The sequence below is a fragment of the Hyperoodon ampullatus genome, assembly GCF_949752795.1.
Source record: "Hyperoodon ampullatus genome assembly, chromosome: 2".
NCBI lineage: Eukaryota > Metazoa > Chordata > Mammalia > Artiodactyla > Ziphiidae > Hyperoodon > Hyperoodon ampullatus.
The window spans coordinates 706,854-718,800 of record NC_136915.1 but is presented as its reverse complement, the minus strand read 5'-3'; positions in this window follow the sequence as shown (position 1 = coordinate 718,800).

Here is an 11,947-nt window from a genome sequence, read left to right as displayed (position 1 = left end):
CTGGCCAGAGGAAGGGCCTGCAATCTGCCTTTTGTCGACCAGATCAGCTGTTTTTAACGTTTTAAATCTGACTTTTCTGCATTTCTAAACAAGTGAGCAGACCAGGAGCTCTGAGGTCAGCCCAGGCGCACCCACCCTGCGCGTGGTCAGAGCCCGGCCCCAGGCAGGGACGGCCGAGCCTGGTGGGCTCCTTGTAATTCCTTGTCAGGAAACTTCCATAAATCAGTCTACTGAAATTCAGAGGGGATCAGAATGAATGGGTCTATCCTACGGTCTTGAAAATAAATGTCTCACGGCCAAAAATCTTCCTTCAGCTCCCACGACTTCCCCTGAAACCACTTGGGGGGACGCTTCTGCCAAGAGCAGGTTGGCTGCCAGGACAGATGGGTCCCCAGGCCCCGGTCTCCTCCCCCGCTTCAGCGTGACCGGCACTGGTGGGGCGAGGGTTCAGACCGCACACATTCCCCGGGAAGCAGGGACGCACCTCCCCACCCTGGAAGGTGTTCTCAATCCTGTGTCTACTTTTTAGAGATTCTTTTAAACTTTCTGAAAGTGCTTACGTACAGATTTTGTTGTGTACATTTTGAGAATTCGGCAGGAAGGGAGTTTGTGCTGTGAAGTGGGACCATTCTGTGCAGCCCGCGTGACCGTCCGGAGAGCTGGGCGACTCTTGCTCAGAGCGCCTGGCTTTCGGCGGGCCGGGAGGTGTTGAAGCTGCTTTTGCTTCTCCCCGGGGGCCTGGCTTCGAGGGCGCGCCCGTCGTTCCAGCCCCCGCGCCTCCATCGCTGGCTGCCTGGGGCTGGGGCCGCCCGGAGTCTGGTGGGAGCAGTGGCTCGTGGGGGGCGTGTGGCCCTGGCCCCGCTTACTGTCGCCTAACAGGCTTCCTATTTTTGAGTAACTGATTTCTCCCTGATTTGCATTTTCTCCTGTTAAATTGGCCAGAACAGAAGGGTTGGGGGCCCATCATTTCTTGGACTCCCTTCTGGAAGGACAGGGGCCGGGGGGCGCTGTGCTTTGCCCGCTTGGAGGGTCACGGGCTGATGGAAGGGCATCCGGGGTCTCCAGGGCGGGCCCTGTGGCCTGAGCACCGTGGCCGTCATCCATGTGTGTGTATCATGCTGTCGCCTCGCGTGCCCGTGTGGGCAGCTCAGCCAGTGCTGGGCACGGAGGTTGGTTCCCACCCTCTGCCCGCGAGCTCGGGCACAGCGGGCGGCCCTCCCGGCCTCCCATGGGCTGAGGGGGCGACACGCCCAGCTTTAGGTCCAGAAGAGAGTGGCAGTCAGAACGCAGGTTACTCGTTCAGACAACAGAGCCAGTGTAGACCAAGTCCTGAAGCGTGACAGGGAATGACCTAGGAAACTTTGGGTTTTTGAAATCAATTCTTAATGTTTCATATTGTTAATATCTTGAAAATTTGTTAAATGTTGAAAGCCTTATTACTATTTTCAGATCCTTTCAATAAACAGGCTTGTTTAAAAAGTTGGGTTGAGTGACAACTTTATTTGGTTCTTTGTAACCAACACCAAGGTGCTGAGGCGGGTGGGCAGGGCTTGGGGAGCCCAGGTGCGCTGAGCCTGCCCTTGGCCCACCCATAGGTAGGGGGTCGCGCTCCAGCAGCCCCCACCCACACCCCGGTCACGTCCTGTCCCGAGTGCTCTGGGGTCGGGCTTCGGGGCTGGTCCTGCAGGGACGAGCCCAAGGCCTGGGCTGAGGGTGCCCTGCAGAGGCCGGTGGGGCGCGTGGCGCGGCCTGGAGCTCCCGCCTCCCTCCTTCCCTGCCGCTCGCTCCGGCTCTGGGTCTCCTTCCCTCCCTCCCTTCCAGCCCTGGTTAGAGGTGGGGCCAGGCTCTGCCAGGAGCCCGAGCAGGTGCCACGGACACAGCCTTGTGGGTCGGAGCCCGAGCGCACCTGCGAGCACTGCTGCGAGGCCACCACGGGCAGACACGGTGGACGCCCGGGCAGCGGAGCGGCCCCCGCCCTGCCCGTCGGGATCCAGGCACACGTGTGGGCGCGGCCTCTTCCTGCCCAGGTGTCTTGGCGGCTGGGAGGCATCTGCTGTCCCTCCGCTGTGGGGCTGGGTGGGCGGCGTGTCCGCTGGGAGGTGCCTGTGACCGCGGTCAGTTGCACGGGTGCTGGGGCAGGGCGAGGGCGCTGCCGGGGCCTGAGGCTCTCCGAACTCGAGGCGGCCGTGCACGGACCCCAAGCTAGGCCCTGTTGCTCCAGGAACAGAGTGTCTGTCTACTTGAGGGCAGGGGTCAGCCCGGCCAGCTGGGGTCTCTGGGCCAGAGGGGCAGGCTCACCGTGGACACAGACACTGCCCGCAGGATCACACTCCTTGGCAAAGGCTGTTGACCCCTGAACCTTGACCTTCTGGGCTTTGTGGAGCACATTGAAGGGGATGCGGAGCCCAGGTCCCAGAGGCCACAGGACAGGGGACCCAGGACGTCTCCTGAACTGGCCGGTGGGGCATTTCTGTGGGCCAAGCCTGAGGTCCCTCGAAGCTTCTGGTCTTCAGGGCGGTGGCCTTGGAAACCTCTTCTGGCCTTTCCTGACCTGTGTCTGAGCAGCGCTGGGGCCAGACCTCACCCAAGGCCTCAGCACTGGGCGCCCACCCAGCTGGCCTCCCCTCTCTCTTGGGCCAGGCTCCGCATCCAGCAGTTCCTGCCCCGTGGTGGCCGGGGCCTGTCCTGCCGAGGTTCCCGCACCTGGGAGCCACTGGGTACCAGGACCTGGGAAGTCTGCCTGGGGGGCCAGCTGGGGGTGAGAGCAGGTGTGGAGATGGAGGCCAAGTGGCGGGGTGGGTGGAGGCCTGTTGGAGAAGCCCAGAGGATGGGGGGTGCGGGGGGGGGGATGACGGTGAACTCGAGTCACCACAGGGGGCGGGGTTGGCCACTGCCAGCACATTTCACCCCAGAAAAGTCCAGGCCAGAGCTTGGGCCACCTCAGAATCTGGAAACGCTGAGGATTTGGTGGAAGAGGTGAGGTCAGTGTGGGCAAGGCCAAGGAGGGGCTGGAGCCTGTGGAGGACAGCGGGGACGGGGCTGGTCTGCGCCCAGAAGCTCAGGACAGGCAGCCACGGGGACAGAGGCACGGCCTGACCTCAGCCGGCTTCCTGGGAGCTCGGTGAGGCCCGTGGGTGCCCCGGACTCTCCCAGACGCTGGCCTGAAGCAGCAAGGGGGCGGCTCCCCAGCCCTGTGGTTTTGCTTGCATGACCTTTGGCCCCAGCCCCTGGGGGCTGCTCTGCCAGTGCCCCCGGCCCGTGGAGTCCAGAGGCTGAGCCCCAAGGTCAGGCTAAAGTGGGGGTGGGAGGCAGGGGTCACGCCACAGGGTGTGTGGAGGATTACCCAAAGGGCAGCCAGGGAGGGTGCACATCTGTGGTTTGGGGGCAGGCCTGGGCTCGGGCCCAGGGGTCATGAACCTGAGCGACCTTGGCTGCAGACTCCCTGTTTCCCCATCTGCTGCTCAGGGGACAAGTCCCAGAGGCCTTAGCAGCTGCTGCTGCCCCACCCCGAGTGGGTCTCACTGAGGGACCTTCAGGCACAGCCCTCACACTGGACGGGGTTCTGGCCCCCCAGGGGCAGCCGGCTGAGGTGATGGCCAGGATGACAGGTGAGTAGACATCACCCACGGGACCAGGGGCAGCGTCCAGAAAGGCTGCTTGGCCGTCCCAGGCTGTGGGCATCCTGGCTGGACCCAGAGCCTGGGAAGGACACTCAGGAAGGAACCAGAGGCCTCGACTCCACAGCCCAGTGACCTGGGGATGGCCAGGGGCCCTGCCGGGCGGGCCAGGCCCAGGCAGACCCCACTGGCCTTGCCTGCTGCTGAGGCTCCCCTCCTCTGGGCACTGCCCCCTGGATGGGTCTGAAGGCCACACGCTCGGGACCGTAATTACATCTGTGAAGTCCCTTCCCAGTGGACCGAATAACGGGTCCCCCCCGCCCCCGAGAAGCCTGGAGCAGACTCAGCTCCCGATGCCTTGGGTGCCCAGTGGCCCACATGGGCTGCCGGCCTGAAGCCCCCGTCCCCCTCCTGCCCTGGCAGCTCCAACGGCCCCCCCAGCGCTGACCACTCTGCCCGCCTTCCTCCCAGAGCAAGCTAATTACGGGGGGTAAGCAAGGGCGCCCAAGAGCACCCCGAGGTGGTGAGGCCTAACAAATGGTGATTGCTTAAAAGAAAGAGAACCCCTGGGGCTTAACGTGGAGCCCTCAGAACGTGGGCTCGGAGGCGCCCCCGGCCCAGCGAGGGGCTGCCGTCAGGAGGCCAGGAGCCCAGGAAGCAGCATCGTGCGGGTCAGTGCTTCCTGGCGATTTTGGCGGTGGGGCTGGAGGGATGAGGGGGCGCCCCCCCACCCTTCCTCCTGGGACCCCGTGCTCTGGGCCTTGTGGGCTCCCAGGCCCAGGTCCACACCTCCTGCTGTCCTCACCATCCCCTGGGAACTTGGGCTCCTCCGGGCCCGCAGGTCACCACCCCACCTGACTGCAGCCATCACATCAGACCATGGCCCAGATGCAAACTGAGCCTGTGAGAAGGGGGCTGGGGCCAGGGGGCTGGACTGGGAGAGGCCGGCAGATGCCACGAGGAGAGGCAGGCTGGCCGGCGCGGGGCTCCTTCACGAGAGCCGCTTGCCAACAGGTTTGTGTCTAATGTGCAAATCAGCGAAGAGGCTGAAATGGTCACATTTGAAGCTGACAAGGGTGTGAAGAATCCTGGCCGGTCTAAAGTCTTTCAACCCCAAATTCTGCTTCTTGGAATCCAGTCAAAGGAAGAAGTGGAAACTCCAGCAAATGCAGGTAAAACCACTCAGACCCCTTCCCTGATACTGGAAGTCAGACACGGCCCAGCGGTGAAACGACTCGCTACCTGCAGCAGTGTCTCCTGCGGTGTTTAGAGAAGACTTAATGTGAAAATTAATAAAGGGGAAACTCAACTAAAATGCAGTCGGGAGGCCAGAAGGGTAAGCTCTCAGGCAGGTGCCCCTGGGCCTCAACACAGATCCCAGCAGGCGGAGAGTCCCTTGCACCTGTGGCCAGAAGCAGATACTTCACGGCCACCAGCAGGAGGAAGGACGATGTCCCCCGCCTGGCGGCCTCTCAGCCAATGAAAAGCCACCACGTGCCTCCCAGTTCCTCCAGTAGACTGTTTATAACCACTGGCCCTTCTCCTCTGCGTCAGCAGACTTGCTTTTGCTTCACCATAGCTGCCTGTCCTGAACTTCACTTCTTTGCTGCTGCCAAACCAACCCATTTTGCTGGTAAAATAACTGGCTGTTTTATTGTTTTTGGTAAACAACTATTAGCAGGACAAAGAAAAAAGGGCAGGATACAAACTCTGGGAGTGTGACCATGGAGCAAAGGCTTTCTTGGGCAGTGGCTGGAGGCCTGGGTCGAACTGTCCTCCATGCTGGGGTGCCTGGTCCAGGAGGGGAAGGCGCCTAGGGTCCCCTGACATCATTTCAGAATTGTTAAAACGCACTGTCTCAGATAAAATGTAAGAAAGATTCTGCTATAAAGGGTTTTTTTTCAATTTATTTATTTTATGTATTTATTTTTGGCTGCGTTGGGTCTTCGTTGCTGCACGCGGGCTTCCTCTAGTTGCGGCGAGCAGGGGCTATTCTTCATTGGGGTGTGTGAGCTCATTGCAGTGGCTTCTCTTGTCGCGAAGCATGGGTTCTAGGCACGCGGGCTTCAGTAGTTGTGGCTCGCAGGCTTCCATAGTTGTGGCTCGCGGGCTCTAGAGCGCAGGCTCAGTAGTTGTGGCGCACGGGCTTAGTTGCTCCTCGGCATGTGGGATCTTCCCGGACCAGGGCTCGAACCCATGTCCCCTGCATTGGCAGGTGGATTCTTAACCACTGCGCCACCAGGGAAGCCCTGCTATAAAGTTTTTGATACTTTTTATACATTTCATTTTGAAATCCTTGACTACAAGTAACTAACTCACTGATCACCACAAGTAACTCACTGAGGCCTGAACTGCAGCTCGCGGCCCCAGCCCCACCTGTGCGTGCCCAGCCACAATTACTGAAGCCCATGTGCCACAACTACTGAAGCCCGCGCACAAGAGCAGCCACCGCAATGAGAAGCCTGCGCACCACAACGAAGAGTAGCTCCTGCTCACCTCAACTAGAGAAAGCCCGCGTGCAGCAACGAAGACCCAACACAGCCAAAAATAAAAATAAAAAAAAAATAATTAAAAAATAATAATAAAAAAATAAAATTATTAAAATAATGTGAAGAAAAATATGTGAAAGTTTGACCAAAAAGTAGGCTTTAAGAAGAGCCCATTAGCTGTACCCTTGCTCCTGAAAATATCACCTCACACCGGTCAGAATGGGCATCATCAGAAAATCTACAAACAACAAATGCTGGAGAGGGTGTGGAGAAAAGGGAACCCTCTTGCACTGTTGGTGGGGATGTAAATTAATACAGCCACTATGGAGAACAGTATGGAGGTTCCTTAAAAAACTAAAAATAAAATTACCATATGACCCAGCAATCCCACTCCCGGGCATATACCCAGAGAAAACCATAATTCAAAAAGACACATGCACCCCAATGTTCACTGCAGCACTATTTACAATAGCCAGGTCATGAAAGCAACCTAAATGCCCATCGACAGACGAATGGATAAAGAAGATGTGGTACATATATACAACGGAATATTACTCAGCCATAAAAAGGAACAAAATTGGGTCATTTGCTGGGACATGGATGGATCTAGAGACTGTCATACAGAGTGAAGTAAGTCAGAAAGAGAAAAACAGATATCGTATATTAATGCATATATGTGGAACCTAGAAAAATGGTACAGATGAACCGGTTTGCAGGGCAGAAATTGAGACAAAGATGTGGAGAGCAAACGTATGGACACCAAGGGGGGAAAGCAGCGGTGGGGTGGGGGTGGGGGGTGATGAATTGGGCGATTGGGATTGACATGTATACACTGATGTGTATAAAATTGATGACTAATAAGAACCTGCTTTATAAAAAAATAAAATTTAAAAATAAAAAAAATTAAAAACAGAAAATAAGAAAAATAAAATAAGCTACAAGGACATATTGCACAACACAGGGAATATAGGCTATATTTTATAGGAACTATCAATGGAGCATAACCTTTAAAAATTGTGACTATTGCACGCCTGTAACATATTATATTGCACACCAACTATACTTCAATTTTAAAAAGAAATTAACACTAACATTCTGAGATTTCCTCTCTCCCGATAATTAAATCATCACAAAAAGACAGACAGGTAATATGTGAATCTGACGTTGAAAGAGAAGCAGGAGGAAATACATATACAAGAAAAAAAAAAAAAAGAGCCCATTAGCTGTACCCTTGCCCCTGAAAATTATGTTAAAAAGTAAGCGGGGAGGAGAACCGGTCTGGGCAGGTGCTCCGCGGCAGGTGCGACCATCCCAGTGCAGCCCGCCGTTCACCTGGGCCGAGGTCACGCCCCCAGGCGGAGCTCCCCACAGCTTGGCCAATCAGCGCCCTCTCCAGGGGCGTGGCCTCGGGGTCCAGGTGCCCCTAGAGCTCCTCCGATGCTAGGACGCTGGGAAGACAGACACTCCCTCTATCTTTCCTCTTCTAAAGGAGGCGTGTTGAGGCTGGAATTTCTGTCCCTTGAAAACAAAACTCGGAGGGCGGCCCCTTAGGGGCTTACAGGTCCACGAACTGGTCGCCCCTCCTGGGCCGCGGTTGTACGGCCCGGAATGTACCAAGGGGAGGACGGCGGCGGCCGCCTTCTGGGCTGAAGCGGTACGCCAGAGCATATCGCGAGGGGGCGCCATCGCCTCCCCCACCTGGGCGGAGGTGGTACAGCCCGGAAGGTGCCAAGGGGGAAAACCGCGAGGGGCGCCAGCCGAGGTGGTACGGCCCGGAAGGTACCAAGGCCGCGGGGGTCGCCTTCGCCCCACCCCCGCCTGGGCTTAAGTGGTACGGCCTGGAGAGTGCCAAGGGGATGACTACCGGGATCGCCCAGCAGCACCACCCCCGACTGGGCTGAGGTGGTACGGCCCGAAGGGTACCAAGGGGATGACCATGGGGGTCGCCGTCACCCAGGATCACCACCCCCGCCTGGGCTGAAATGGTACGGCCAAGAGGGTGCCAAGGGGACGACAGCGGGGGGGAATCGACCAGCAGCGCGGCCCCTCCACCGGCTCAGCAGCGGCGGCCGAGAAGCCCAGACGCTCAGGACACAGCGGAACGAGTCCCGCGGGACAGCGGGGAGCCGTGGCTGGCTTCCGACGCGTCACTTCCATCTCATGGCTTCCGGGGCCGGTAGTGGCACTTCCGCCCCGCTTCGCCCCGCCCCCGTCCCCGCCCCACCACCCGCGGGGACCTGGGTGGGGGGTGTCTGTTTGGGGCCCGCCCACCGGGCCCGCCCCGCAGGCTTTCGCGCGGGGAGCCGCCGTCGCCGGAACGTGGTCGGGTCGCCGTGTGGAGGCGGGGGCGGCGGGGCCCCGGGTGACCGCGTCCTCCGCCCCGGCGCGCTGAAACCCCGCCCGGATGCGGCTGCGGGTCCCGGTGCACGTCCCCGAGGCTGCGGGGCCCGCGCGGCGTCTAGCCCGGGGACTTCTCGGTGGGTGAAGCGCTGAATTAAGCTGGCGGGGTGGGTCGCCTGCGGGGGTCGCCCTTTGCGTCAGGGCCGAAGTTCCCCCCACTAGCTACCTCCCTTCCCCGGCCCTCGGACCCTCTGCGAGCGCGGCCGCTGAGCCACCCCAGGGCCTTGGCACGCGCGCGCCCGGCGTCCGACGCCGCCGGGGGTCACCGTCCCTCTCGCCTTCACGACCGGTCCGCTCCTTCAGCGTCCACCGCATGGAGTTCCCGCCCCACCTCGCAGGTGTCCGCTCGGACCCCAGGCCTCCACGGCCGGCGCCGCGTTCCCGTCCTGGGTCCGCACGGCGCCTGAGGCGGGGCGGCTGGGCACAGGTGCGGCGGGGCTTGGGGGTCTCCGGAGCGGGTGGGGGGAGCCGCGCTCGGGTCGTTGGGGTGGGCTGTCAGAGGCGGGATGAGGGGCACAGAGTCGGGGGTCCTTGCGTTTTAGCCGCCCCCCCCCCCCCCCGCCGATGCCCCCCCGAGGTGGGGCATGGCCTCGGAACGGCAGGTGCAACCGCTTCCTAAAGAACCGGGTAAAGATGCTCCGTCTGATCCGGAACCAAAGGGCGCGATCGCCCGCATATTCATTGCAGTTGGTGTCTTTCTACGCAGGATTTTAGAAAACTGGAAATTATATAATGACTAACATCCTGCCGGGCGCTGGTCCTAGCGGACTGTTACTTTGTAAATTGGGGTGGGAAACTCCCAGTCAGGCCCAGAGCTAAGACTTCATTGTAGTCCTCAGGTGACTTTCCTGTAGCGGGTTTTACGGGGCCTGTGGGGTCCAGGCAGTGCCCCCGCCCCGCCGCCCCAAGCTCATCTTCTGAAGCCTTGAGGACCTTGCTCATCTACTGCTGCGGTATAAAAAAGAGAGAGAGAAAAAAAACTGTTTAGAGGCAGACTCTTTGTTCAGTGGCTTAAAGTTCTTTTTTAGTAGAGTGCAATGTACTTTACCAAAAATCTTTAAACTTACAAGTAACATTGTAAAGCAGAATAAAACAATATTAAACAGCATGAAAAGGAACATTAAGGGAGGGAATAGGAAAGTTTTTACATTAAAGAAGTCCATTTTCTTTTTAAAGTTTTTTTAAATTGAAGTACAGTTGATTTACAGTGTTGTGTTAGTTTCTGGTGTCCAGCAGTGATTCAGTTATACACACACATTCTTTTTCAGATTCTTTTCCATTCCATTACAGGCTATGACAAGATATTGATTGTAGTTCCCTGTGCTATATACAGGTCCTTGTTGTTAAGAAATCCATTTTCAGTGCACATAAATTAGAAAATGAAGAGGAGCCAAAACGCAAACAAAATGTGAAGGACCTGAGACTCTGCTCCCAGAGCTGACCGCAGTTGGTAACTTCGCCTGTGTTCTTCTGAACCATTTGTACTTTTTAAACGGGAACATACTGTGCAGAGGTCTTGTAACTCTGCTTTCACTTAATCTATGACAAATCTATTTTTGTCAAAACTTGCAGGGCTACAGTGTCCCATTATGTGACAGGGTTTGTTACAAATTTCTTATCTGACACTTGGCTAGTGTCAGCTTCTCAGTCTTAAAAACAAAGCTTTTGAAAATCCTTGTCTGTACAATCTTGGGCCTTTGTTAGATTATTTCTTTAGGATAAATCCCTAGAGGTGGAATTTCTGAATTAGTGTATAAAATTTGTAGACTTTCAGCACATTTTGTCTAAACTGCCCTGCTGACAATTTGAACCAACCTAGATTTCCTCACCAGGCATTTGAGAACATCTTGAGTTGTTTGTTGGAGAACAGGGACTCTGGACCTCAGGCTGACAGGCCCTAGAATTTAAGGGTCTGCAGAACTGGGTGGGAGAGTTGACATCTTTATTTTCGCTAACCTCCACGCAAACTTCCCTTCGGTGGCGAATGTGCTGTGGTGGCCCTGGCCCACCCCCCACCCCCCACCGTTTCAGAACCAGGCACACCTCCCCGCGGGTCGTGAGCCCTCGCTGCAGGACTGGCGAAGGCTGGGCCGTTCAGGCCGTGGGAGAGAGGGCTCAGCACCTGCACGTGACGAGGTGTCACAGGTGTGCTTCTCGCTATGTGTCGCTGACCTGGTTTCCTTTCAGTCCCACGTGTGCACCCTCTTCTGAGGACAGCTCTGGGCAGGAGTAAAGTTAAGAGTCAACCCTGGCCTCGTGAGCCACCTACTCCGTGCTGGGTGGAAAAGGCCACGTTTCAGTTCTTGTTATTTGTGCTATAATCTGAGAGGGCAATAATTCAGACCTTTGTCACGAGGGGCCTGGTCGGGGAGCAGTGCCCCACGATCCCTGCGTTCGGCCCGGTCCGCCCTGTTTCCAGGCCGACCTGGAAGGCGGGGTCAGTTTTTCGTTGTCGGATTGAGGCCACTGACCTTCGGTCTTTCGCAGGATGGGAATTGCTTCTCGTGGAGGCACCTGGAGTCACGGGGGCTGAGAAAGAAGAACGGGCGGTGGAAACACGAGCCAGAGCTGGGGAGGGCAGCTGGGGTCTCGGCGGGGCTGGGTGAGCCGGACCTGCTGGGCTCTGAGCCGCTGACCCCCGGCCGCTCCCGGCCTGCACGTGCGATGCCCAGCACCGCCGCGCGGGGCTTCACCGCAGCCGGGAGCGGGCCTTCTGCCCAGGATCGGCGCTGCGGCCGGTGACCAGTGGTAAGTGCTGTGCGGTCACGTGCCCGCCCACCATCCGGGCAGAGAGGGCCTGGCCGGCCGTTGGCCGTGGCTATTGCCGGGCGTTTGTCGTCCTCACTCCTGGGCCAAGTCCACAGCACACGTTCATTCTCCGGCGGGTGGCCGGTCGCGCTTCCCAGCCGTCGTGACGGGCAGTCCTGCTCTGGACGCTCTCGCAGGACTTCTCTGGGGGAACCTCGGGAGTGGAAGTGCTGACGTGTAGGGTGCGCAGGTGCGTAGCTCTCAAGAGGCCGCCACGCCGTTTCCGCAAGTGCTCGTACCAGCCACCCCGTAGCCGTGTCTGGGGGCCTCTGGATCCACACCTTCCAGCAGCTCTGGGTGTCGTCAGACCTGATAGTTTTTGGCAGTGGGGGTGGGTGGTGTGTCCAGCCCCCTGACCGCTGGTGAGGTCGACCCCCGTGATCGGACGTGACCTTGCCTCCCTCCCTGCATTCTCACCCGCCGTAGCCCCTCCCCTCGAGGCCGGCCTTCTAATGAGCTCCGAACAGCAGAGAAGGAGACTCGGGCCTCCTCGGGCGCTTTCTCTCAGCCGCCAGCTCGTTCCAATGCAGGCCAGGTGCCGGCTGCGGGCGGCCCCGCGGAGGGGGTCTTCCCCCAACAGCTGGCCGGGAGCTGCGCGTGTGGGCTTGGAAGCAGGCGCCCCGGCCTTCGGGT